Source organism: Bemisia tabaci, chromosome 10, assembly GCF_918797505.1.
Source record: "Bemisia tabaci chromosome 10, PGI_BMITA_v3".
NCBI classification, from domain to species: Eukaryota; Metazoa; Arthropoda; class Insecta; order Hemiptera; family Aleyrodidae; genus Bemisia; species Bemisia tabaci.
The window spans coordinates 7,485,571-7,510,568 of record NC_092802.1 but is presented as its reverse complement, the minus strand read 5'-3'; the positions used below and the strand labels follow the sequence as shown (position 1 = coordinate 7,510,568).

At 41.7% G+C, this 24,998-nt stretch overlaps 1 protein-coding gene across 2 annotated transcripts in view; it reads left to right on the top strand.

Moving 5' to 3' along the window:
* PRL-1 (protein-tyrosine phosphatase 4A family member PRL-1) overlaps positions 1 to 24,998 on the top strand; it is a 148,357-nt gene that overhangs the window by 40,584 nt on the left and 82,775 nt on the right. The window lies entirely within an intron of this gene.

Here is a 24,998-nt window from a genome sequence, read left to right as displayed (position 1 = left end):
GTTCGTGCCGCCTCTCGCGTCACGTCATGGCATGGCAAAAGCGTCGGATTTATTTTGGTGCGGCAACGGCATCGACGAGCGATGTTGCCCGATTTGGCGGGTTATTTACGATCCTACCGCAAAGAGCGACGGGGAGGGTGGAGAGGAGATGGGAAATGAGGCAACCCCGCGTTCAAGTCACCGCTCCAGTTTCGAAAAGCGGTCAACAGCTCGAGCGCCTCCTCGTCGGCGGCTGGCAAGCGCTCGCGGAAAGGTTGAGGCCGGCCGAGTGGCATTGGTCACTCGTGTTGGTGTGGTCAGTTACGAACTTACGACGGCGATTGCAGGTGCAATGGTGCATCGCGGAGGCCTTTCGAAATGGGGAAGAGCGGCTCACTGGGAAGGGAAGGGAGGTTGGCAGTGTGGACAGGGCTGCTAGTCAGGGATTACCGGGAACAGTCAGGGAACTTTTAAAATAAGAGAAAACCTGGAACCGTGACGAAAATGTCAAGTTAAAATCGTCAAATTACATTCATTTGTTCTCTCTAGTGGGTTTGACACAGTGTTCGAAACTCACAGGCGCCAACGCGCCAAAAAAATCGGCCATGGCGCCTAAAAAACGAAGGCTCTGCGCCAACGTGGCCCCTAAAAATCTGAATTTTCATATTAAGGGATTATTCGAAATTTTCAGCACCCCAAGTGAAAGCTTTTTCTATTCTTCACGATTTCATAATTTGTGCTTTCGTCTTCTCCAAGTTATACAGCTACTTACTAGTTCTGTTACTAAAACATCTTCCGTCTAACTTTTCACTAAATGCGCCGTAATATATCGGCGAAAAGTCAATTTGGTCCCTAAAAAATAGTCATTGGCGCCTAAAAATCGGGCTTGATGCGCCACATGGCTCCTAAAACTCAAACGTGAGTTTCGAACACTGGTTAGACTTTTCGAACAACTAATTTTGGCTGGAAATAATTTCCAACTATGTCTTCTCAACAATCTGGCATTTGTTTGATTGTCGGGAAATTTCATTGAAGTGTATCAGGGAAATGTCAGGGAATTTAATTTTCCAAATTCCGTGGCAACCCTGGAAAGAGCGGCCCCTAGGGAAGGGAAGTTGGCAGTATGGACGGTGGAAAGCAGTAGAAAGCAGTATACGTCACCGTGAGGGTTTTCTGTTGATAGAAAGGGGTACCAATGACGTGTAAATGCAGGATTTCCGGCGGTCTGGGAACCTGGAAAATGTCAGGAAATTTACGGCAACCTGGAAAAATTAGGGATTATACGGCGACCTAGAAAAATCTGCGGAAGTCAGGGAAGTAACGGCGACCTGCTAAAATTAGGGAATATACGGCGACCTGGAAAAGTTAGGGAAGCGACAGAATGTATAGGAAAAGTCGGTGGATTTTCGGCGGTCTGGAAGAGTTTAGGAAAACGGAAAATACGTATAGGATTTTGGTTTTGTTTGACAAATTATTGCATTTATTATTTAACTATAATTCTTCTGTAAACTCATTACATCTAACTAATTTACACCTTTTCATTGTATGGAGATTTATAACGGAATGAAGCGTTTTGAGCATTGTATCGAACCTTAAAACTGTTGATTGTTTTTTGAGTTTGCAACAGTGCCAAATCAAAGTGCAGATCTACCAGCATGTTCTCGCCCTTTTCTGGTGTGATCATTCTTGAATTCTGCCGACATTTTATTACATTAAGAACGATTTTCATCAACCAGGTCACCGCTGCAACAGTCAGAAGTTGAAGCATACTTTGCTATCAGAACCAGTCTTTCAGGCCCATCCATACGAACGCACTTGTTGATTGTGAAATGAGCCAGAAATAGTGGTCCCCCCCCCCCCCATTATTTTTCAATCTATTTCAATCTATTCTTTTAATATTCTTGTATTTTAGGTAGATTTTTCACTGAGTTTAGTATTTTAAGCACTGTATCGATCCCTAAAATATTAAAACAATAAATGTCTATACATTTCTATTTATTACAATTCGCTGACCGCACTGTGTTTGGCGCAGTGCGTGATAGATTCCTACAGTCTTGTAGGCGCTATGCGTTTCGGGCCGACCGCTGCTGCACGCACTGTGTTTGGCGCAGTGCGAGAAGTATTCATGCAGTCTTGCAGGCGCTATGCGTTTCACGCTGCCCGCTGCTAGACGCAGCGACCGAACTGTCTTTGGCGCAATGCGTGAAGTATTCATGCAGTCCTGTAGGCGCTAATATGTGTTACATGCCGACCGCCGCGCCGAGGGATTCTCCTTTTCATTTCACGTTCTCGTCATCATTGTTCTCTGCGCCGCGCCATTTCAGGCAAAATTCCGTGTTCGGTTTCTCTCTTAGTCTTAACTCGACTATTATACTCTCAGGAAATGAGATATTTTGTCACCTTTTCTCGTTCGTAATTTTTTTTTCTGAATCCGATTTTTCTTTATAGCTACATTTAAAAAAATTGCACAATTTGCCGCCCCCAAATTTGCCGCCATGGGCCGCAGCCCATGAGGCCACCCCCTTAATCCAGCCCTGTTTGGACACTAAAAGCTTCATGACCTAACATCCAAGTCATGGATATGTTTGCACTCCCCCTTTTCAGTTACTCTATCTTTTTATTTTCTCGCCTCCCCAGGGTAGAGGAAGTATTGTCATCCTCCAAGGGTGGAAAACAATTTGAAATTTCATCATTTCTAGACGTTTTAAGGTCCGTGGGGTCAAAATAACCATACTTGAAAAAGTGTGTGTCCGTCCGTCCGGCGTCCCCCAAATCTGTCTACAGCGAAATCTCAGAATCTATCAGTTCGATTTCATTCAAAATTTGCAGAGAACACCATATCCATGGTCACCTCATGCACGTCAAACGATTTTAAGGTACGCTAAAAAGGGGGGCTAGGGGCCAAGATCCATTCCTAGCAAAATCACACTGAAAGCTCATTTTGAAGGACTGTATTTTTTTTTTTTTTTTTTTTTTTTTTTTTTTTTTTTTTTTTTTTACGGAATACGAATAAGTGTGTCGATTTTCGCCACTCAAACGGTCCTTTCATCCACAAGATGAAACTTCCAGAGTGTTGCGATTCACGCGGGATTTTTTTTATTCAGGGAGCGCTGAGAGAAGGTGGGAGGGTTTGGGGGGCTAGGAGCCAAAATCCATTCTTAGCAAAATCACACGGAAAGCTCATTTTGGAGGACTGTAAATTTTTTTTTTTTTTTTTTTTTTTTTTTAACGGAATACGAATAAGTGTGTCGATTTTCGCCACTCAAACGGTCCTTTCATCCACAAGATGAAACTTCCAGAGTGTTGCGATTCACGCGGGATTTTTTTTATTCAGGGAGCGCTAAGAGAAGGTGGGAGGGTTTGGGGGGCTAGGAGCCAAAATCCATTCTTAGCAAAATCACACGGAAAGCTCATTTTGGAGGACTGTAAATTTTTTTTTTTTTTTTTTTTTTTAACGGAATACGAATAAGTGTGTCGATTTTCGCCACTCAAACGGTCCTTTCATCCACAAGATGAAAATTCCAGAGTGTTGCGATTCACGCGGGATTTTTTTTATTCAGGGAGCGCTAAGAGAAGGTGGGAGGGTTTGGGGGGCTAGGGGCCAAGATCCATTCCTAGCAAAATCACACTGAAAGCTCATTTTGAAGGACTGTAATTTTTTTTTTTTTTTTTTTTTTTTACGGAATACGAATAAGTGTGTCGATTTTCGCCACTCAAACGGTCCTTTCATCCACAAGATGAAACTTCCAGAGTGTTGCGATTCACGCGGGATTTTTTTTATTCAGGCAGCGCCAAGAGTAGGTGGGCGGGGGGTTTACGAACCGCGGAGGATACTTTTCCCCTGGAAACGGGTCCGTCATCTCTTTCAAAAGCGCCGATGCAAATCCGGCTCCCGGCTGGCGTCATTGACGCGAACTTGAAAACGAAAAAAAGAGTCTCCCGGTCGCGGCGACCTTGGCGCTCCCACGCGAGAGCTTTTGAAAGCTCCCGTGCGCGCTTTATAATTAGATCAACCCGCCCGGCCGGGTACCGGATATGGGTCCCATTTCCGGTGGGATCGGGAGCGGTGCTGCGAAAGCTCGTGGCCGCGGGGGACGGGGAGACACGTGCGACGCGCGGGTACCTTTTGCGTCACGGTCGCGGTGCTGACGTCACGAGTGTCGGGAAACCGCCCGCAGTGTCGTGCGTTCGATTGGAGCGTACGATGAATGGGTTCTTCGGGGTTCTTCAATTGTTGAACCGTTATCGAATGACCTTGATCGATAGATACTATTGCCAAGATGGGGATTTATCGATCGAGCTCATTCGATAACGATGCAATAATCGACTCGCGGAATCGCTCGGCGATCCGACACCCCCCCCCTCCCTCCACTCATGAACCCCTGGTGAGAAAAAAATGTTATTGGAATATCCAGGGTCACCGGCAGAGGGTGAAATTGACGTGGAATGCTACCTCACTTAGGAAATAAAGTAAGTATGATAGGAGTTCTTCGACGTCGTAAGCCAAGATGTGCGTAATTTTTGTATTTACATACATAAAAGTCGCTCCTTCAGCGCACTCTGGCGTTCAACCACCCCCTAAGGCCGCGTGTGTCAATCTTCCTTAAGGTTATCGCACTGGAAAAAAAAACCACGTTGGATATAGAGTCCAGACTCTTTAAAACATCGACAAGAAAAAATACTCTTGATTCAATCAGATTTAAGCTTAAATCAAGAACCAAACCTCTTAATTTGAGCGGATTTCCTTTTGATTTAAGCTTGAAGCTGATTGAATCCAGAGTCTTTTTTCTTGTCAATGTTTTCAAGAGTCTGGACTCTAGATCCAATGTGTTTTTTTCCAGTGCGGGCAACTGACAAGAATTTTTTACTTTGATTTACAATACATGGAAGAAAGATAATTCAACAGTCCTCAGTTTAGGTTTTGGTTGTCGCATTCGAAGATAATCAGGATAACTGGACAGTTCCAGCAGACTGATTTTTGAGATGGGTGGACAAAATTATAGTCAAAGAAAACAATGGAAACATTGAGCGATCGAATGACTAACGGCTACCCAAGAGGGACCCCATACGGGTCAAAATGGATTGCTGATTTAACAATTAAATTGTTAAATAAGTGACAAGTGACATGAATGTTTCAAATGTATATTTTACGACAGTGGAAAGATAATTCAACCTCGGGCGTGGTTTAATTAGCATTTTTTTATTGTAAAATCTACATTGAAAAAGTGCTATCACTTTTCATAACTACAAAATTGTTAAATCGGCAAATTCATTTTTCAATGATACGTGCATCATTTCTCCCCTTGGTCTTTAACAACCATCCATTTTAACCAAGAGGGTCGCTCAATTTCCCCTCCGTCTTCTATGTCTATTGCTTTTTCCATCAGCTTCAGGAATCAGCTCGTCCGATTTAGTTCCTTGCTGGTCATCACAATACAATTTGCGCTCTTCATACCGCACAATTAAGTTTCAGTGATACCACTATTCGAGCTTCGATGTATTGCGGCGTATCATCGTTATTTGAAGGCGCTTAGTGAAATGGGAGATAGACACGTTCAAATACTCAAACGGCGTTCTTTCTCATGATATCAGCATTACGCGATTGTGTCACAGTACCGTCATCAAGGGTTCAGCGATCTTGAACTTGATTTCTTTTCTCAACGTTAGATATCCTGAACGCTTCTCAAAAATAAATATTTCATTGCGAAAAATTCGAAAGCGTCTGAATACCGCAAGAGAAGCTCACAGTCAGTGTGCCTGCAATTTTTCGTGCATGAATCGTGTACATCCTAAGAGTGTGAATAGTTGCATTCATGCTTTGTTGTTGACACTTTGCGATCGTCGTTACTGTGAACGCAGCTCAACTCTCGGTGCGCCTTCAATTTTTCGGGTATGCAACACGGACATCCCAAGAGTACGAATAGTTGTATGCAGGCGATGGTAGCATGGTAGCATAGCTTCTCCCTTGGTTTTCAACTCGTAGACTTCGGATATACAGGGCCATCCAGAAGCCCTGCATTAGCCTTGCAACCCCGAAGGGTTTTTCCCTTCTTGAGAGTGGTTGTCAAGTCTTTTCCCTTGATCTCTCGATCAACAAAATTCAATTCAGCATTCAAATTTTAAATCTCCATCTCCATTAGTTCAGAAGTAACAGGAGAAGTGATACCTGGTGCTTAGTGGCGCGGTACTTCTAAAGCATCATTGATGTCTTTTTTTTTTCTTTTATTTCTTTCTTCTTTCTTTCTTTTTTTTTTTTTTTTTTTTTTTTGAAAATCAAAAACCTTAACGGAAAGGTCAGGAATCTTTGAGTTTCTCCAGGCTACAAATCGCGACACGGATCCGAGCCGATGGTGTGTTCGTCGAGTGAGTCACAGCTCACAGCGGCGATTAGACGGCGGGGGTTTTATGTCTGGCTTCCAATACGTGACGCGAATGATAACGTCATAACGACGACGTTGACGCGCTCACCGCCGCGGCCTCGCCGTGACGTCGGCAGCTCGCATCTCGCGCCCGCGACGAAAATGCGAATTGCAAATCTTGGAATTTTACGAGCCCTCCGCACGTCAACACCACGAAGACAGTGCGGCCGGCTTGGGGACAAAATGGACTGCATTTTGCAATTTGGAACTACAAATTCTAGCCCGGTTTAAAGACAACGTATGTGCCATTAGTTTCTGATGCACGTAAGTGTTTTTCCAACGGAGCCAGATTTGGACGTATTTCTATCAAACAGACCTATGTGAAGGTGAGAAATATGGGGTGTGCTCGATAGTTCTCTGGGCGTAAGAGTGAATTAGAATAATAAAGCGCCAGTGACGTCAGCGGCAATGATCGAGCCCGCGGGCGGAGGCGCGATCTTCGTCGGGGGGGGGGGGGGGGCATTAACTCATGAGCCCTGTTCACAACGCTCTCGTGCCATTCCCGCGGCTCATGAATTCCGCATTCAGATGGCACATAGGTCTCTTTGATAGAATGTAATATCCCGCTTTTCCAATTCTTCAAAAGGAATCACGCCCACTTTACATCGCTTCTTATGCAGCTTCGACGAGCACACCCCATATTCCTCACCTCCACATAGGTCTGTTTGGTAGAAATACGTCCAATTTATAGTTCCAAATTGCAAAATGCGGTCCAAATATCCGTGAACGGGTTTCTAATTGGCCTACGTTTTGCAACATGGAACTATTTTTTCCAGCTTACACGTATAAACACCCATTTACATCGGGAAACTATCGGCACACACGTTGTTTCTCTAACGTGTAGAAAATAGTAGTTTCCAACTGCAAAATGTAGTCCAATTGCATATGTGATCCTTATAAATGTAATGCAATTGAATCTGAGATTTGCACAAGGGTGGAAATCCATTACTCTTTTTTCGAATCCACTGAGGACGGTTTATTTTTGCACTAAGTATCGTAACGTTTTAAAAAAGTCTCGAATATACTTGAAATTTTATTCAGACTTTAAAGGTTCTTGGCATCGAGAATTTGCACAAATCGTCGTTTCGCAAACAAAGGAATGTTACCCCAATTTTAAGGCTGTAAAACTGGCTGAAAAATGATTTTCTTCTTCCTCTTTCTTTCCCTTTTTTTTACAAGAATGTGGCCGTACAGTCTTTATCCAAAATGTTCACGCATTATACTCCTAGAGAAAAAATCAGTAACAGTTTCAGACGAAAATATTAAACAGTCTCCAAGTAAGAATACTATTGACGAGCGTAAATCATGCAATTTTGCACGTTTGGCATGAGACGAAACTCTTTTCGACTAAACTTGACCTTCGAAACTGGGCCGTGTAAATCGGCAATTTTCCCAGCATTTTGCGATAGAGATTTCGGCGCTTCCATTGATATTCAATTTAAGATATTATTTTAATAATCCTCTAACGAATTACTTCATTTCCTTTTGTTTCAGGTGGGTGCTGACTCTCCAAATTCTGTAGTATTTTGACTCTCAGATCGTGTGAGTTCTTCCTCTCTAATCAATGTTAATGATCGAAAGCATTTCTTTCAGAATGATACTAGTTTTAACGTAAAGGAACTAAGAAACCTAAGATGGCATATTTGTTTTCCCTCAGATTCGCTTCTACAACAAAATAAAATCTCAACTTTCCTCATTGGAATTGCTCCGAATTCACTGATAGACCGTCAAACACGACTATTTATTAGTCAGCGAACAAGAAAAACTAAAAGTGATCGCCACTGTGACCGTGAACTTTTTGTAAGAGGAAAGTAGAGTGGGCTGGAGTTGAACAACCTATTCCCTCCTCGCCGGCGAAATGTAGCCCATGAAAGTTTGGCAACGGTGCCCTTGTCTCGCGAGTTAACTATGAATGAGCATGGACAAGTAGATGTGTTTTACCTTTACCGCGTTGCCGCGTTTATTCGATTTAACCACTCCCACATATTTACATGTCGTCTTTTCCTCTCTGCTTTGAATCTCGTCCTTGCCTTCGACACTTCGCATTTTTTTTTCTTTCGTAGTTTAAGCTAAGCTAAGCTAAAGGAAAGTTTGATATTTCGCATGAGATTTTTTCCTGGAACCACACCGTTTTTCACTCTGTAAAGTCCTGTCCAATGCAGTGTTCTAGCCGTACTAGGTAATGCACTGGAGCACTGTTCATAATCACTTACAGCGCCAAATTGTTATCATGACTCGAAAGTGTGATAGCTTCGGAGTCGTACTTTCAACTTTTTTAAATTTCTGAAAAAGTCGAAAATTCAAGCTCCCATATGAAATAACTCCTTCTGATGACCGTAAATCGCGAATTTAGCTTTGCGGACAGATACGAGGAGGACAGAAAAACATGCACGGAAAAGTTGCTTGTGGGTGGTTTCACAATAACTGGAATAGTTTTGTCGCCGTAACAGACAACATATTTTTCGGTCATGTTTTTAGTTGTAATGATAATCACTCGACTTTTTTGCATTAATCTATTTACAGGGTTACGAGCTAGAACGCTTTTCAACGATCTATCGCTCTACTATTCATTTTTATCATATTAATGGTCGAAAATATGCTGTCTGTTACGCTGACTTTTTACCGCGTAGCAGAGAAGACATTTTCGGCCATTTATATATTAAAATTGAAAAGTAGGGTAATAAATCGTTAGAAAGCGTTATACTACGTACTCCTTTGAAGATAAATGCGAAAAAATTCGAGGAATTATGATTGGTACTAAAAGTAAGATCGAAAAACGTGTTGTCTGTCACTGCGACGAAACTATTCCAGTTATCGTGAAACCACTCTTGTGTTCGTTACATTTTTCGACATTTTAGGTTCTGGACGACCCATACATCAAGAGATATCGACGACTACCCTGACCACGCATCTCGCTTGCGATGTTTAAAAATCTCCGCTCCCATTTTATTTCTTTGAAGGAGAATGAACCTCAAATGAATATCAATCATTTCTTCAACTAACTTCATTCAACTAACTTTTTTCTTACTTCATTTCTTTCAAATGAATATCATTCCGTGAAATTTTTGCAGTTTTCATCGCGCAGAGAGGAAATCATGGAAGCTTATAAGAATGGACGTTGAGTAGTTTTCCATTTAAAAAATAAAGTATGACAGGAAATCTGCAACGTCGCAAACCGCGATACATGGTCTGGTAGTTTCATCGTTATGCTGTTTGACAGACACCACCAACTTTCTGCACTGAAAAAAATGAGTTAGCGTCAGATGACTAAAAATGGTTTCTATACACTAACTCATATTGTGTGATTTGGACACACATGATTTTTGGTTTCTGTACACTAACCTTTATTAGTGCTGGGAACTAATTCCGCTACTCTAATTCGTATTCGGTAGGGTTGGGTCAACCTAACCTCAAAACTGAGAGAGGAGAAAACGGCTTAGCGAATGATAACTGGACAATACTTTCAGGAAAAGAAGATTTCTTAAAAGATGAGAGGTAAAAATCAACTGACCGGTTCCAAATGAACGACAGAGGAAAGGAATATCCCATAGGTATGTGCAAGTAGACAGAATTATCCTTTAGAGAGACACACACTCACACATGAAACGGTAGCGAATGTTCACACTGAATAAACATATCTCGTCCGAACACTTGAGATATTCTTTTGAAATTACGGGAGAACACGAACTATAGAAGTAAGCAGTAAGTTCACAGATTTTCGTAAAATATAAACTGAACGCGGAACGCTTTAATCGCAATTTAATATAGAAGATTGACGACTCCAACGAATATCATGCTTGTTTACGTTTTGAATCGAACAGACGATTTCTAACCTTAACAGGTTTATTTATGTTGCTTTCGAACGTTTTCAAGAAAGAGAGGACACTATAAATCATACCGGGAGTATTTACATTGTCAAACGAGCCCGAAATTTCACATTTTAATTGATTTTCACGAGCTGACGCGATTGAGGCTGTTGTACCGACGCCACTTTTTCGAAACTAAATAAATGTAACGGACAATGTGGCAGTTAGTGTTGAGGGCGAATTAGTTTGACCCGAAGGTGAATCTGTCTCACCACAGCGCTAATTTTACAGCTAGTGCTGTTTTCCAATTCTGGTTCGCGCTCTAGTAAAGTCAAGTCAGCGTATGAAGCGAATTGATTGGTGCTTCAGTACAATAAATTAGTTCTGAAGCCTAATTTTGATTCTACTTGGCGAGAACTTACCAAATTAGTTCTCAACGCTAACTACTTTTTTTTCAGTGACATCTAAACGACTATTGCGTCTACCGCAATCGGTTCATGCATGAACATTCTTATTTTCGTTTCTATAATCCATAACAATCTTCTAGAAATTGAGGGCAGTAAAATCATTAGATAGTAAAACCCAGCGGACTCGGTCAATTTTGGCGGAAAATAATCCGCCAAAATTACGAAAGCGAGATAAAGAAGAAACCCATTTTATTCGTTTTGTTGACAATCTTCAAATTTTTAAAAATGTTTGTTCTTTCGGAAGGCTATTCTGAAATCAGGCATAAATGATGATACCAGAGAAAACGAAGAGAAAACAACCCCTCTCTCACCAAAATATAGAGATTGGCACTTACGTGATTTGGGAAATAATCAGTTCCGTTCCGTCTCGGGGTATCTTTTTCGACATCTCTAGATGATATCTCATTTTAAAAGACAAACGCGTGGTCACGAAAATGCACAAGGTTTTAAAAATGTACGCTCTCTTAGAAGGCTATTTTGAAATCAGACATGATTGATTATACCAGAGAAAACGAAGAGAAAACAACCCCACTACTACCAAAAGCGAGATCGGCGCTTATGTGATTTTGAAAATAACCGGCTCCGTTCCGTCTCTGGGTATCTTTTTAAACATCTCTAGATGATATCTCATTTTAAAAGACAAACGTGTGCATCTTGGTGGTTTTTTTGTGTCAGCAAATTTCCCTTTGCAGACAGGAGCGGCTTTCTCAGACTAAGAGAAAACCAGATGTAAAACCGCTCTATCGTTCGCATCTTGAAGTTTGTAATCTGACCCGTAAGAGTCTCCAGTTTCCCGGGTTAGCTCTTTTTTTGCCATCGTGGCGTCTGGCGCTAACAATAAGATGAATATTCTATTAGAGGTGCATTTTATTAGCACCCAATGGGGCTGAACGATTCCAATCACTAATCAGGACCTTATGTAGAAGAAAATGTTACAGATTGATTCCTCTAAATAACTAAAAATTGACTGGTGATGATAGCACTGAAATCAGAAGTCAAGGGATCACATGGACTGCATTTTGCAATTAGGAATTACCATCCCTGGCTCTCCCGTAAACGCACATATCTGCGTAGGGAAACCAATGACTTGTACGTTGTTCTTATTGCAAAATTTAATCCACATGATTATCGCCGTTCCCCAGACGAAATGATGTAACTCCGTTTTAAGTTTACAAATTTTCTCTTACAATGTAGGGTTGCCACAGTCAGGGAGTACCGGGTAAACCAGGAAATGTCAGGGAACTAAATAAAGTCGCGGAAAACCTGGATAAGTCTTGGAAAATGACGAAAGTTTCAGGGAAAAATTGTTAAGCCACCTTTATTTGCCTTCTCGAATGGGTTTGACATCGAATTTGTTTCTTTTGTGTAACTCTCTTGTATTTTAGGCAGATGAATGAGTTGAATACTCCAAGCATTGTATCGAACCCTAAAACAGTAGATTGTTTTTGAGTTTGCAGCAATGCCAAATCGAAGTGCAGGTGTACCAGCATGTTCTCACTCTTTCTTGGTGAGATCATTCTAGAATTCTGCCGATATTTCTTATTTTAAAACAAATCTTTATGAACAAGTCCAATGCTACAACATTCAGTTGGAGTAGCACCTTACATTCCTGGCCCAACCATAAATCATCTTTTTGCTTCGGAAAACGAATGGCACAACATGTTGCTTATGAAAATGATGAGCCAGACCAGAAATAGTGGTTCCGTGTTGCAAAATGTAGTCCCCCAATCTTTGTCGTATGTGCTTTGCGGGGGCCAAAAGCTGTGAAATTAATGACTTGTGTATGAATACCGAAATTTACTTCTTCTTCGCCTTCTTCTTATTCTTCTTCTTCTTCTTCTACTTCGCTGACCGTTGCTCTTTTTTCGTTGTCACCGCATGCACCGTAATGCTGTATTTCGCATTCGCTCCCTATGTTTCACTTTAAGATACAGTTGTCACCCATAACTCAATTTATAAGAGAGAGATAGCGCTATAATGACTCTTTCTTACTCATTGAGTTAATGGGCGACATCAGTTATCGTAGTTTCATGCATCAACTTCCGATTAATGTACACAATTTTGCATTTATTCTACTCAATGTTAATGCTGCTACGCGTTAGTGCTATATCTTACACATTACGATAATAATTGCTTCTCGAAGACACGAATCGCGTAGTAGCGTAACATAGTGGCGAATCTCGTCCCCAGATCACATAGAATCACCTTGATTAAAATGGCTCAAAAATCACGATGAGCGCATTGGAAAAGTCCAAAATACACTCCTAACTTCACATTCTCCGTAAGAATTATGCACTTTTATAAGCTTCCTGTTTCAAAAATGATACCACGGCACAGGTGAACATTTCGTCAGAGGAATCTTTCCGTCCAACCCTCTCATTATACTCAGTATTAATGGTGCTACGCATTAGGCACTAGAAAAAAAAACACATTGGATCTTAGAGTCCAGACTCTTGAAAACATTGACAAGAAAAAATACTCTTGATTCAATCGTATTTTTGCTTGAATCAAAAGGAAATCCGCTTAAATTAAGAGGCTTGGTTCTTGATTTAAGCTATAATCTGATTGAATCAGGAGTATACTTTTTCTTGTCGATGTTTTTAAGAGTCTGGACTCTAGATCCAATGTGTTTTTTTTTCCAGTGGGGGTCAGTATTTTTGCATTTGCACATTACGATAATTATTGCCTCTTGAAGACGTAAACCGTGAAGTAGCCCAGCGTGTTGGCAGATAAAGCCCCCAGATCACATTGAATCGTGGTATTATGTACCGCGGTTTAGTGACACCCTTGGTTTCTTCACCTTGCTTTAATCCGAGTTTCAAGTTGAGTAACCAGTGCAAATGTGCGTTAAAGCAAGGTGGAAGAAACCAAGGGTGTCACTATGTCATGGAAGCCGTACGTACGGGGTAAGTAGACATATCGTCCTCGTTACGGGCTCAAAGGTCGAAAGTTCCGGATGTTGCAGTTGTAGCATACGGTGCAGTCGAAGCCACGGCTCCAGCACCCGGTACTTTCGGCCTCTGAGCCCGGGACGGACGGTATGTCTAAATAGCCCGTAAACAGGGTTACCACAGTCAGGAAAAACCGGGAAATGGTAGGAAATTTTAAAAATTCAGGGATAACCGAGAAATGCCAGGGAATTTTAAAAAGTCAGGGAAAACTAGGAAATGTCAGGGAAAATTTGTTAAATCACCTTCATTTGCTTTCTAGAATGGATTTGAGGTTTTGAACAACCAATTTTGCCTGAAAACTATTTTCAATGATGCCTTCGTAACCATCCGTCACATCTTCAATTGTCAGGTAATTTCGCCAAAATGTGTCATGGAAATCAGGGGAATGTTAGGGAATTTCATTTTCTAAATTCTGTGGCAACCCTGGCTACGGCTCCAGCATCCGGTACTTTCTGCCTCTGAGCCCGGAACGGACGGTATGTCTTAATAGACCGCGTTTAACAGAAAGGAACCAAGCCAAATCAACTGTTGCCAAAGTTAACTGGACACTTTAATTTTTTTTAAGAGAATGTTTGTGCGGATTCTTTTGAAAATTTTAGGGAATTTGCTTCGTACTAGGGAGAAAATCCACTGAAATTTGCACGAAAATCCGCAAAACCGCTTACTTGTAAAAAATTAAATTGCCCAATCAAATTTGGCAATAGCTGATATGGCTTGGTTCCTTTCTGTTTAACGTGGTCCAAATAGCCCGTAAATTTTCTTTTCAGTGCATAAACATGACAACGGCCCGGTGCAGATACGGCTTTTCTCCCTAGTACGGCAGGCCTCGCCCTGGCAACTGGCTCGGATCCCCGACATTGGAAGCGGATCCGTGGAAATCCGCGGGGGGTTGAGGCGAATGGGGCGGGGGGCGGGAGGGGCACACAAAGGAAAGCGCACAGGTTCAAAAATAGTCGTTGTAAACTAGAGCCGCGTGCCCCGAGGTAGCGCGGGTGCGGGCGCCCTCGCCAACCGAGCCAAATATAGATTCGTCTGCACGGAATTATCATATTTTCCATTATTTTCAACCGCCCCCACCCCACACCCCCTACCGTACCCTTCTGGGTGTTGGGCGATCCGACTCTCGGCCACCGTCGTCGCGGGTACCATTATCAGGGTTGCCGTAGTCAGGGAATACCGGGAAAACCGGGAAATACCAGGGACTGGAGATGTTGCGTGTATGAGGAATTTGCGATTTGACTGCTGATTCCTATGTAAAAGTTCGCGAGAAGCACGACGGTGCCACTGGTTTTCTCTGAAATTAACCCCCAAGCTCTAAAAAGCTCTCAAGTTGAGGCCAAAATGGAGGGGATACCCCACGCTATCCTGAGAGTCCACCTCTACATCAAGATAAACTCTCCATCCAAAGATAGGGAGAAAATACACTAGCAGGGTTGCCGTGTTTTCAGTTTTGATGCCCCCAATTAAAGTGGCAGCCCTGTCAATGTATTTTCTCCCTATCTTTGCATGGAGCGTTTGTCTTGATGTAGAGGTGGACTCTCAGGATAGCGTGGGGTATCCCCGCCATTTTGGCCTCAACTTGAGAGCTTTTTTTGAGCTTGGGAGTTAATTTTAGAGAAAACCAGTGGCACCATCGTGTTTCTCGGGAACTTTTACATAAGAATCAGTAGTCGAATCGCAAATTCCTCACACATGCAACATCTCCATTGTAAAAAGTCAGTAAAGGCGGGAAATGTCATGAAAAATGACGAATATGCCAGGGAATGTCGGTTAAATCACCTTTATTTGGTGAATATAAATAAATAAAAAATAAATATCTACATATATTTCTAACCTGCATATAATCAGGGAATTCCATGATCAAAAACACGAAAATTCAAACAATTTTGAAATCCTGGAAAGTTTGTCACGTTCCCTAACGTAGAAGCCGGATTTTGTATTTTCTGCACCCCTGCAGAAAGGTACAAGTGAAGGGGGTTGCAAATTTTGTTCTTAGGCCTCCGCAATTTTCTGCAACGCGCTGAGTTTTCGCTGAAAGGTCAACACAACGCACCGATCAAAATTTGGTTGATTTTTGTGTTAATTTTAGAATGTGTGCCCTAGTCGCAGAAAATAGCCTCCACAATTTTTAGGGGACTTCCCCAATTCGGTCGCGACTAAACGAGAATAACACAACACAACAACAGCAATCGGGTTCGTCGAGAACAATTTGCACTCCTCCTCGCGACTCTGACGTAAGGGCGTATCTTGATTTCCATGTGAGCCCTGCGGGCCGATTATTGAAATTGATAGACAAAGCTATAGACAAAGAAGACATAAGAAGTATAGAGCGATCATATCGGTTGAAATGGGTAGTTCTTATAGACTAAGGGAGAAAATGATGGACTAACTATCGGGTCTCTCGTGGGTTGCCGTTAGTTAGTCTATTACCTACGTCCTTTGTCCATGGCAACCACCCGCTTCCACCAATAGGATCCCTCCATATCCTTTTTTCCCCTCTTTGTCTATTGCTTTGTCTATCAATTTCAATAATCAGCCCGCTGTTCTACATACGAGTCCATGCTTTCCAGGGCTCGTTCCGAAACCGAGATACGCCCTTACGTCAGAGGACGTCCCGAGTGAAGCCGACCCGAAAGCTCAAGTCGACGGTGTCACGAATCGGTTGAAAAAGACGAATCTTGATTGTACATTATGTACTCGGCGAGAAACAAATGCTCAGCGTAATAGCGTGATGATGATCGAAAACGAGGCGAACCCGATCCGACCTTTCATTCCCGCCGTAATAAGCAGGGAGCCCCGCCGAGATCCCGAGAAGTGAGGCTAACCCCCGTCATAAATTATTCCGACGATGTTTCGCCCGGAACTTTTGTTATCTCGGCGGACGCGGAGGGTTGTCACCGTGTCGTGCCGGCCCCGGTCGCGCGACTTCGAGACGGAGATTCGCCTGAACTTAGTCAACTTAGTGGCCTCCTCGAACTTATCGGCGTGGGCCGCGGCCCACAGTGGATCGAATCAGTAGGAGACACTGGAAAAAAAAACACATTGGATCTAGAGTCCAGGCTTTTTAAAAAATTGATAAGAAATAATACTCTTGATTCAATCAGATTTTTGCTTAAATCTAAAGGAAATCCGCTCAAATTAAGAGGCTTGGTTCTTGATTTAAGCGAAAATCCGATTGAATCAAGAGTATTTTTTCTTGTCGATGTTTTTAAGAGTCTGGACTCCAGATCCAATGTGGTTCCCCCCCCCCCCCCCATTGTTAAAGAACAAGGACGGGGTAAAAGGTGTGGTGGTAGTTTCTGACGGGAAAAAAAACACATCGTATCTAGAGTCCAGACCCTTGAAAACATTGACAAGAAAAAATACTCTTGATTCAATCGGATTTAAGCTTAAATCAAAAGGAAATCCGCTCAAATTAAGAGGCTTGGTTCTTGATTTAAGCAAAAATCCGATTGAATCAAGAGTATTTTTTCTTGTCGATTTTTTTAAGAGTCTGGACTCTAGATCCAATGTGTTTTTTTCCAGTGGAGGTCGGACAAAATTTGGAATTTTTAAACGCTTATAACTCCGTTTATACGAAACTTTGAGGTTCTGAAAGTGGGCTCATTGGTTTCGTCGTGAAATTTTCTTCCATTAGCACCCCTTGAAGTGTAAAATGTGACGAAATAAACATCAAAAGTTGCAGTTATAGTAGGAAAACTAATATCCGACCTCTCTAATGGAGATGTTGCATGTGTGAGGGATTTGCAATTTGACCTTTGATTCTTTTGTAAAAGTTCGCGAGAAACACGATGGTGTCACTGGTTTTCTCTGAAATCATCTCCCAAGCTCAAAAAAAGCTCTCAAGTTGCGGCCAAAATGAAGGGGATATCCCACCCTACCCTGAGAGTCCACCTCTACATCAAGACAAACTCTCCATGCAAAGATAGGGAGAAAATACATTGACAGGGCTGCCACTTCATTTGGGGACTCCAAAACTGAAAACACGGCATCACTGCTAATGTATTTGCTCCCTATCTTTGCATGGAGAGTTCGTTTCGATGTAGAGGTGGACTCTCAGGATAGCGTGGGATACCTCCTCCATTTTGGCCTCACTTTGAGAGCTTTTTTTGCGCTTGGGAGTTGATTTTAGAGAAAACCAGTGGTACCATCGTGTTTCTCGCGAACTTTTACATAAGAAACGGCAGTCAAATCGCAAATCCCTCACACATGCAACATCTCCACTCCGTTTATACAAAACTTTGAAGTTCTGAGAGTGGTCTCATTTGTTTCCTCATGAAATTGTCTTTCTTAAGCACCCCTTGAAATGTAAAACGTGACGAAATAAACATCAAAAGTTGCAGTTTTAGTAAAAAAATGCATGACCGACCTCTCTAATTGACTCGGTCCACTGTGCGGCCCGGGTAAGTAGGGCGACAAACATAAACACAGGGAACGTCGCTTTCGTTCTCGTAACTGCTAGTATCACCGGGCCTAAGGTCACCGGGTCTCTTTGTCGTGATGGTGGTATCGCCGTCCCATTCGAGGCGCCCTAAATCATAACCGAATCAGTTTAACGATATTGAGGACATCTAGACATTAACTTCAACATTTTGCTCGTCGCAACTGTGAATGTCGGAGTAGCTTTGTCGTGCCGGTGGTATGTCTTGTAAATTAAGGCGCTGCTAATAATACTCGAACAGTTCGAACTTGTTTTTAATTTATATGACGTTTAAAAGGGTACCTTTGTAACCTTGCAAACGGAAAATATGAAATTTCATGATGCTAAGGAGCGAAGAATGCAAGGTCGTGGGTTGTTCTGTCGTGCTGGTAACGTGACCGATGAGGCATCGTAAATCATTCCAGCTCACTGAGTGACTTTCGATTAGCATGATTGCGTTTTAATTAAATTGATGAGTCTTGGAACGGAAAGTTATCCCTTTGCATATTTATATATTTTATTCGTTTTAACGGTACACTCTGACAGTAGTCATCGAGTTTAGTCGCTAGTATTCCTCGTAATTCTTGTCGTGTCGGTGGCATAATCGACCGAATGAAGGCACCATTAAGCTATCGTTCGGAAACAATAACGATACGGTAAAAGTTTCAAGATCGAGTCGTGTCGTGTGGGCGGCACAATCGACCGAATGAAGGCACCATTTATGCATCATTCAGAAACTATTAAGATGCGGGAAAAGTTTCAAGATCGAGTCGTGTCGTGTCGGCGGCATAAGCGAGCGAATGAAGGCGTTATTAATCCGGATTGATCCGTCATCCAGAAACGATTACGATTGTCGTGCGGCGAGTGATCCTCCGGGGACTCGACGTCAAGGCGCAGGACCGGCCGGAGAGTGGAGGTCGTCCTTGCCGTGCGGGTCACCGCTCACATAATTGCAGGAGCCGATTGTCGGAGCTGGAATATTTGATGTGTGTTTACTCTGGCGAGGACGCCCATTGTGCGGGACCTTGATTAGTCGAGGGGCGGCTGTGTCGCACGAGTCTCGTCGGGAAATTCGGGAACCGCGGTTGTTTTCCAGAGCCTATCGATATTCGGTGGCCTCAAATTCGACGCGTGGCCTCGGTGGCCTAATTCGACGCGTGGCCGGATCTGCCTGTGTTGCCGCAGTTTTCCACGAGTTTGTGAGCCGAGTCTGAAAGTTCGACAGCAGTGCTGCAGCTTTCACGTTCTCAGGTATTGGAAGTGTGATAATGCAAAGATCAGTTGAATCGTTCATCGGGGAAAAAAAGTTTCTCGTGTCCCGAGTGCAGATTCTGGAAAAAAAAGTACACGACAGAATACCCTTGATTATATCGAATTTTTGCTGCACTGGAAAAAAAATCACATCGGATCTAGAGTCAAGACTCTTGAAAACATTGACAAGAAAAAGGACTCTTGATTCAATCAGATTTAAGCTTAAATCAAAAGGAAATCCGCTCAAATTAAGAGGCTTGGTTCTTGATTTAAGCTTAAATCTGATTGAATCAAGAGTATTTTTTCTTGTCGATGTTTCCAAGAGTCTGGACCCTAGATCCAATGTGTTTTTTTCCAGTGTTATATATTAGTGAATAATGCAAAACCGTTTTACACAAGTCATTACGCGGGTTTTTATCACTTATTCGCCTCTCGATTCTAGCAAAAATCCGCGTGAAGCAAGAGTATGTCTGTCTTGTCGAGTTTTTAAGAGTCTGGTCTGTACTCTTGATTCGAGAGACTTATTTTTTCAATGCTTGCTTCGTGAAGTGCCTAATTTTGAGAAATGAAAAATCCAAGCAATGAAAAGATTGCATTCGGCCAAAAATTATCTGTGAATGGAATTTGTTTTTGCGCGTGCCTTTCGATCCCCAAGAAGTGCCGCATGCCGCCTAGCCAAAAATCTGAAAATTTTCGATCCTTTAACAGTGTAATTTGAACAATTTTAATCCTAGAAATTGGGCTGTTCTAGAAACTAATTAAATTAGCTCTCCATGAAATAGGAGAAAAAATAAAATGAAAATTCTCTCTTAACGCTTTGCTGAGAACGACATTATTCCTCCAAATTCTGTCTAGTAGCGGTGGAATTTTAAGACTGTACTTTATGTATTATTTTAACTATCCCTTCCTCCATGACTTTAATATTAATTTATTTCTATCAATTTGTGTGTTCCAGGTATGGGAAGCCGTTATTAGAACCTTGACTTGGGATGCATGCCGTAAGTTATAAAACACTCGACCTTTCAAGTTCAAATCCGTAAATTTTAGAGGACCATATTTCGTAGGATTCGGCGTCGGCACCATCTAAAAACGTTGAAGGAACTAAACGCCTCCAGTCTTGCAAACCCTTTAATTTTCAACGATTTAATCCCCGGAGAGATGAGGACACACTTATTTTCTTATTGAGATCGAAAGTGAATACGGAGTTTCTCTAAGCCACTTATCTACCCCGTTTCCTTTGGAGCTCTGAGAAATATTAGTGCTTCTTCTTCCAAACCCATCAAATTTTCCATATTACAGGTAATAAGCTCAAAGAAGACAGAATTACACGAAAAAGTCAATTCACTATCTCGCATACCGTGGGATATTGGTACTTCACTTCCAATACTAGAGTAAATCCGCGAGTCAATAATCATCTTGAACCAGACAAGTCAATTGAGAAAGTTTCAGCCTTATCTATAACCCCTCATAAATTTCAGCATTTCTCTTTAGATGTAGTTCTGTTCGCAGACGGGAATTGCTAATTTCTTGAAAGAGAAATGTTTGCTCATACGGACGGAGACTTTATTTTCGAGCCTCCGCATTTATTATCTGAGCATTGTAATCCGGAGGGACGAAAGCAAAGTTCGGAGATCAACGCTATTTTCCGCTTTATGATGATTGATGAGCAAAGTGTTGAGCATATAATTATCTGACGGGTCAGTTTCGCTGGTCTCAGAATCGTGTTTTGATGCTTGATTCTTGTAGTTAACTCAAAAATAATAAGCTCTGCCCAAGCAGCAAATTCATACGTTCAGTATTAACAGAGATATGCCCTTTGAAAAATTCGGGTTATGACGTAATTCACCGCAGTAGTGACACCCTCCCTCGGTCTCCTCCACCTTACTTTCATCAGTCAGCGAGACACACATTTGCCTTGGTTACTCAATGCAAAACTTGGATGAAAGTAAGGTGGAAGAAACCAAGGGTGTCACTCCCGCGGTGCGGATGACGTCATAAGCCGAATTTTTCAAGGGGCAGTATCTCGGTTAAACTGAACGTAGAAAGTTGCTGTTTTGACGTATCTTATTATTTTTAGCCTATCTGCAGGTATCAAGCATTGAAACGAGATTCTGTGACAAGCGCAACTGACCTATTCTGCCGTGCTCAGGAACAACGCCGTATGAACATTCGAGAGTTGCCAAATTTCCTTTAATGAAATAGGAATTTTCGAGAAATTTTATGCATATTTTTCCTTGAAATTTTCAGATATTTTAGATTAAATTGGGTACAAAATTGTCTGAAAATTTTGGAAAATAATATTCGCAATTTTTCCGGTAAATTCGGTTTTTATCGGAGGGAACTTGGCAACGCCTGAAGGTTTATACGGCGTTATTCCTTAGCACGGCAGTATTGGGTTAGGTTTGATAAATCAACTGCTCAACGTTTCGGTCATCAGCCATCATCAGACGAATCTGAGCTTTGACTATCGAACATAACTTACGCTTTCATCGGGAGGACAAGAATATGGGGTCTCTGAAACATGTTGTTTCTGCACACAGGTCGCCTTTAAGTATTCTTTGTTGATTAATAGGTTAGTTGCGCTTGTCACAGAATCGTACTTTAACTTCGAGTTCTTAAGAGTCAGGAACCAATGAAATGATCGGTTCCAACGATGAAGTTCCTCTTTCAGAAACAAAGGTTGTGGTAATGCGATAAATTTACACTGATGTCCATCAGTGATGACAACTATAAGGCAGATTCTGAGTATAAAAATTGCTGTAATATACGTCTGAGATGGTCATTTCTTGAATTTCTATAGAGCCGAATATCGCAAAGTGAGGAAATTCATACTGTCTCTGTAATGTATTGTATTGTTGAAAAAATATGCATGAAATACGCTTTTCCTTAATTGAAATACATTTTACAATACGGAACTATACTATTTCTGGCCCATTTTAGAAACAACATACATGCCATTGGCTATCCTATGCAGATATGTGCCTTTACAGGAGAGCCTGAGTTGGTGGTTCCTTATTGCAAAATGTAATCCAATTGAAATCTATCAATGATGACAACATAAGGCAGATTCTGAATTCTCCCTTTGATGTTTTATTTCTCTGAGATAGTTCAACAAAGGAAAGACAACTAAATCAGTTCGAAGTACACTTATAACTCACCACAAAGAACAACTTAACACTAGTGCTAGTGGAATAGCACGACCGTTTTTTTATTAATTACATTTTAATTTTTCTCCGCAAAAAATCAGGATTTGGAAAAATTTTGAAATCAGGATTCAGCAGTTCTAAATCAGGATTTCCCAAAATGAAAAATAACTAGACACCCTGGAAAAACTCATTAAAAATTGGCGAAAAAATAATGACCAGTATCTCAGGAGATTCGTGTTTTATCAAACGAAATTTTGCAGTGTCCGATGGCTCCTACGGCTTTTTTCTGGAAAAACGCCGTATGAACATTCGAGAGTTGCCAAATTTCCGTCAATAAAATGTTCATTTTCGAGTAAAATTATGAATATTTTGCCTTGAGATTTTCAGGAAATTTAGGTAAAATTGCGAACAAAATTATCTGAAAAATTGAAGGAAAAATGTTTAAAAATTTACCCGACAATTCATGATTTATTAAGAGAAATTTGGCAACGCCTGAGGGCTCATACGGCGTTTTTCCTTAGCGCGGCAGTCCACTGGAATCCCATTAGTTGCGAGGTCCTCCAGCCGCAGCAGCTGGATCAGCGTCCTCTCCGCGTCAGACACACGTTCACCTCCTCGATTGACGTCAATAACCCTCCCCCCTGCCCCAACCACCACCCCCGCCGACCCCCGTTGTCTCGTCCTGTGTCATCGATGAATAATTTACCAGGACAAAACGACTTCGGGCCGACCCATACTGCAATGCCGACGGAAAAACAGCGTATGAACCTACGCACGTTGTCGAATTTCATTTGGACATATTTCCATCAAACGGAATTATGTGCAGTATGACGTGAGCCCTGTTATGCTAATATTCTAATGGGTCTCAGGGCTCATGTCTTAATGCACGTAGTTCCGTTTGGCAGAAATACGTTCATTTGATGAAACACGGATTTTCACAGAAACTTGTGACCACTTCACTTCGAATTTTTAACAGAAATTAGCTATGTTTATGCGAGCCTCTAAACCTAACTTCAATCGAAACCTGAGTTTGAAACCTAGGTTCAAATCACGGCATAAACGATTCGGAACTAACGAAATGTAGGTTTCCGAAATTTGTGTTTGAAACCTTATTTATCACTAAAGAGTAGGTTTTCGCACTCCGCATAAACGAACCGGAGGTTGAAATTAGTTGAAATTCGACTTCAAATGCGATTTTCAGGTGCGCGATCGGCAATATGGCGGATTTATTATCATACCGTTCGTAAACAACTGGTGCTTATCCCACGATTTAGCTTTAATTTTGCCATTTTTCAACATTTTTTACAATCATAATTTTACTATAATTGTTGCTTAAGCACTTTTACGTGATTCCTTCAGTTATATGTGGCTTACTTATCCTTATTTAGCTAAACGTAGGACGTTATTTTCTAGTGAAGGTGTTTAGTGTCAGATGGAATCCAGGCTTATTACTGCTTTTTCAGATTATTCTTGCAACTCTAATCAACAATTTAAGACTACAGAAGCAAAGCAAGCAAAGAGCTTTACAGGCTACAATTGAGTAATAGCCTTACCCACCAGTTCATCATCTGCGGAGAACTTTTTTACTGCATCCGCACGATTTGCCTAGGATTTCAAGATAAGGCACCCTGCTTCCCTTTAAGTAGTGCACCGAATTTTTTCATTTCAATCTACCGATTAAATCTAAAATCTGATCCAATCAGAGCTGCATAGCTCTTGAATTTGTGTGTTATCCGTGTACGTATTTCCTGATTGTCCTACTGGAAGTGTGACTCCAGCCACAACCGTGACCTGCTGACTTATTTCTTTGATCCAATCTCTTGTAAATGACGACTTAAATTCTGAGGCCATCATTTATTGAAACTAGTTCAAAGTTATTGCTCCAAAGTATCGTCACTCTTCTCATACTGATGCAGAAGGAAGGAGATTCTTCGGTGAGTGCTCTGTGATCCAAGATTTTCAATTTGAGATAAGAATAAGGTTATTATTGAGGCGTGTAACAATTTTTGGTCGTTGAATCACTAGTCATAATTGAGCCTTGGCGTTAGAGATCCATCTATTGTGGAAAGTGGCTCTGCCTGTGCAAAAATATCTTGTGACAGCAGTGAATGTTAGTAAATGCGCTTTACAGGTAGACTGAAAGCCCCATATTCCAATCTACCCGAATAATTAAATTCAAAAGCATTTTTGAATTGAGCTCATATCGAATCTCAATGGGAGAATAATATACAGTGTAAGCAAAAGAATATCAATGGTAAGGTTGGGTTTGTGTCTTAGGTTAGTGAAATGCAATGGCAGGTTCTGAAATCTTGTTTGTCAGTTGCTCTTTACATGAGTCACCTTTGAAAATCAAGTTTAAGAAAAACACACATAGGTAGGCAAACAGTGGTAGGTAGCTTGCCTATTTTCTTCCTGTCTTGCTCATGGACTCGGAGAGCAGTCGGAAAGAGGGGTGAGAAACAGGATTTCAGCGCGTGTCTCTGGGAATGTCGAAATTCAGAATTTGTGAAGCGTCACCAGTTTGTTGAGATTGTCACCGTCCGTTGCCTCAAGAGGATT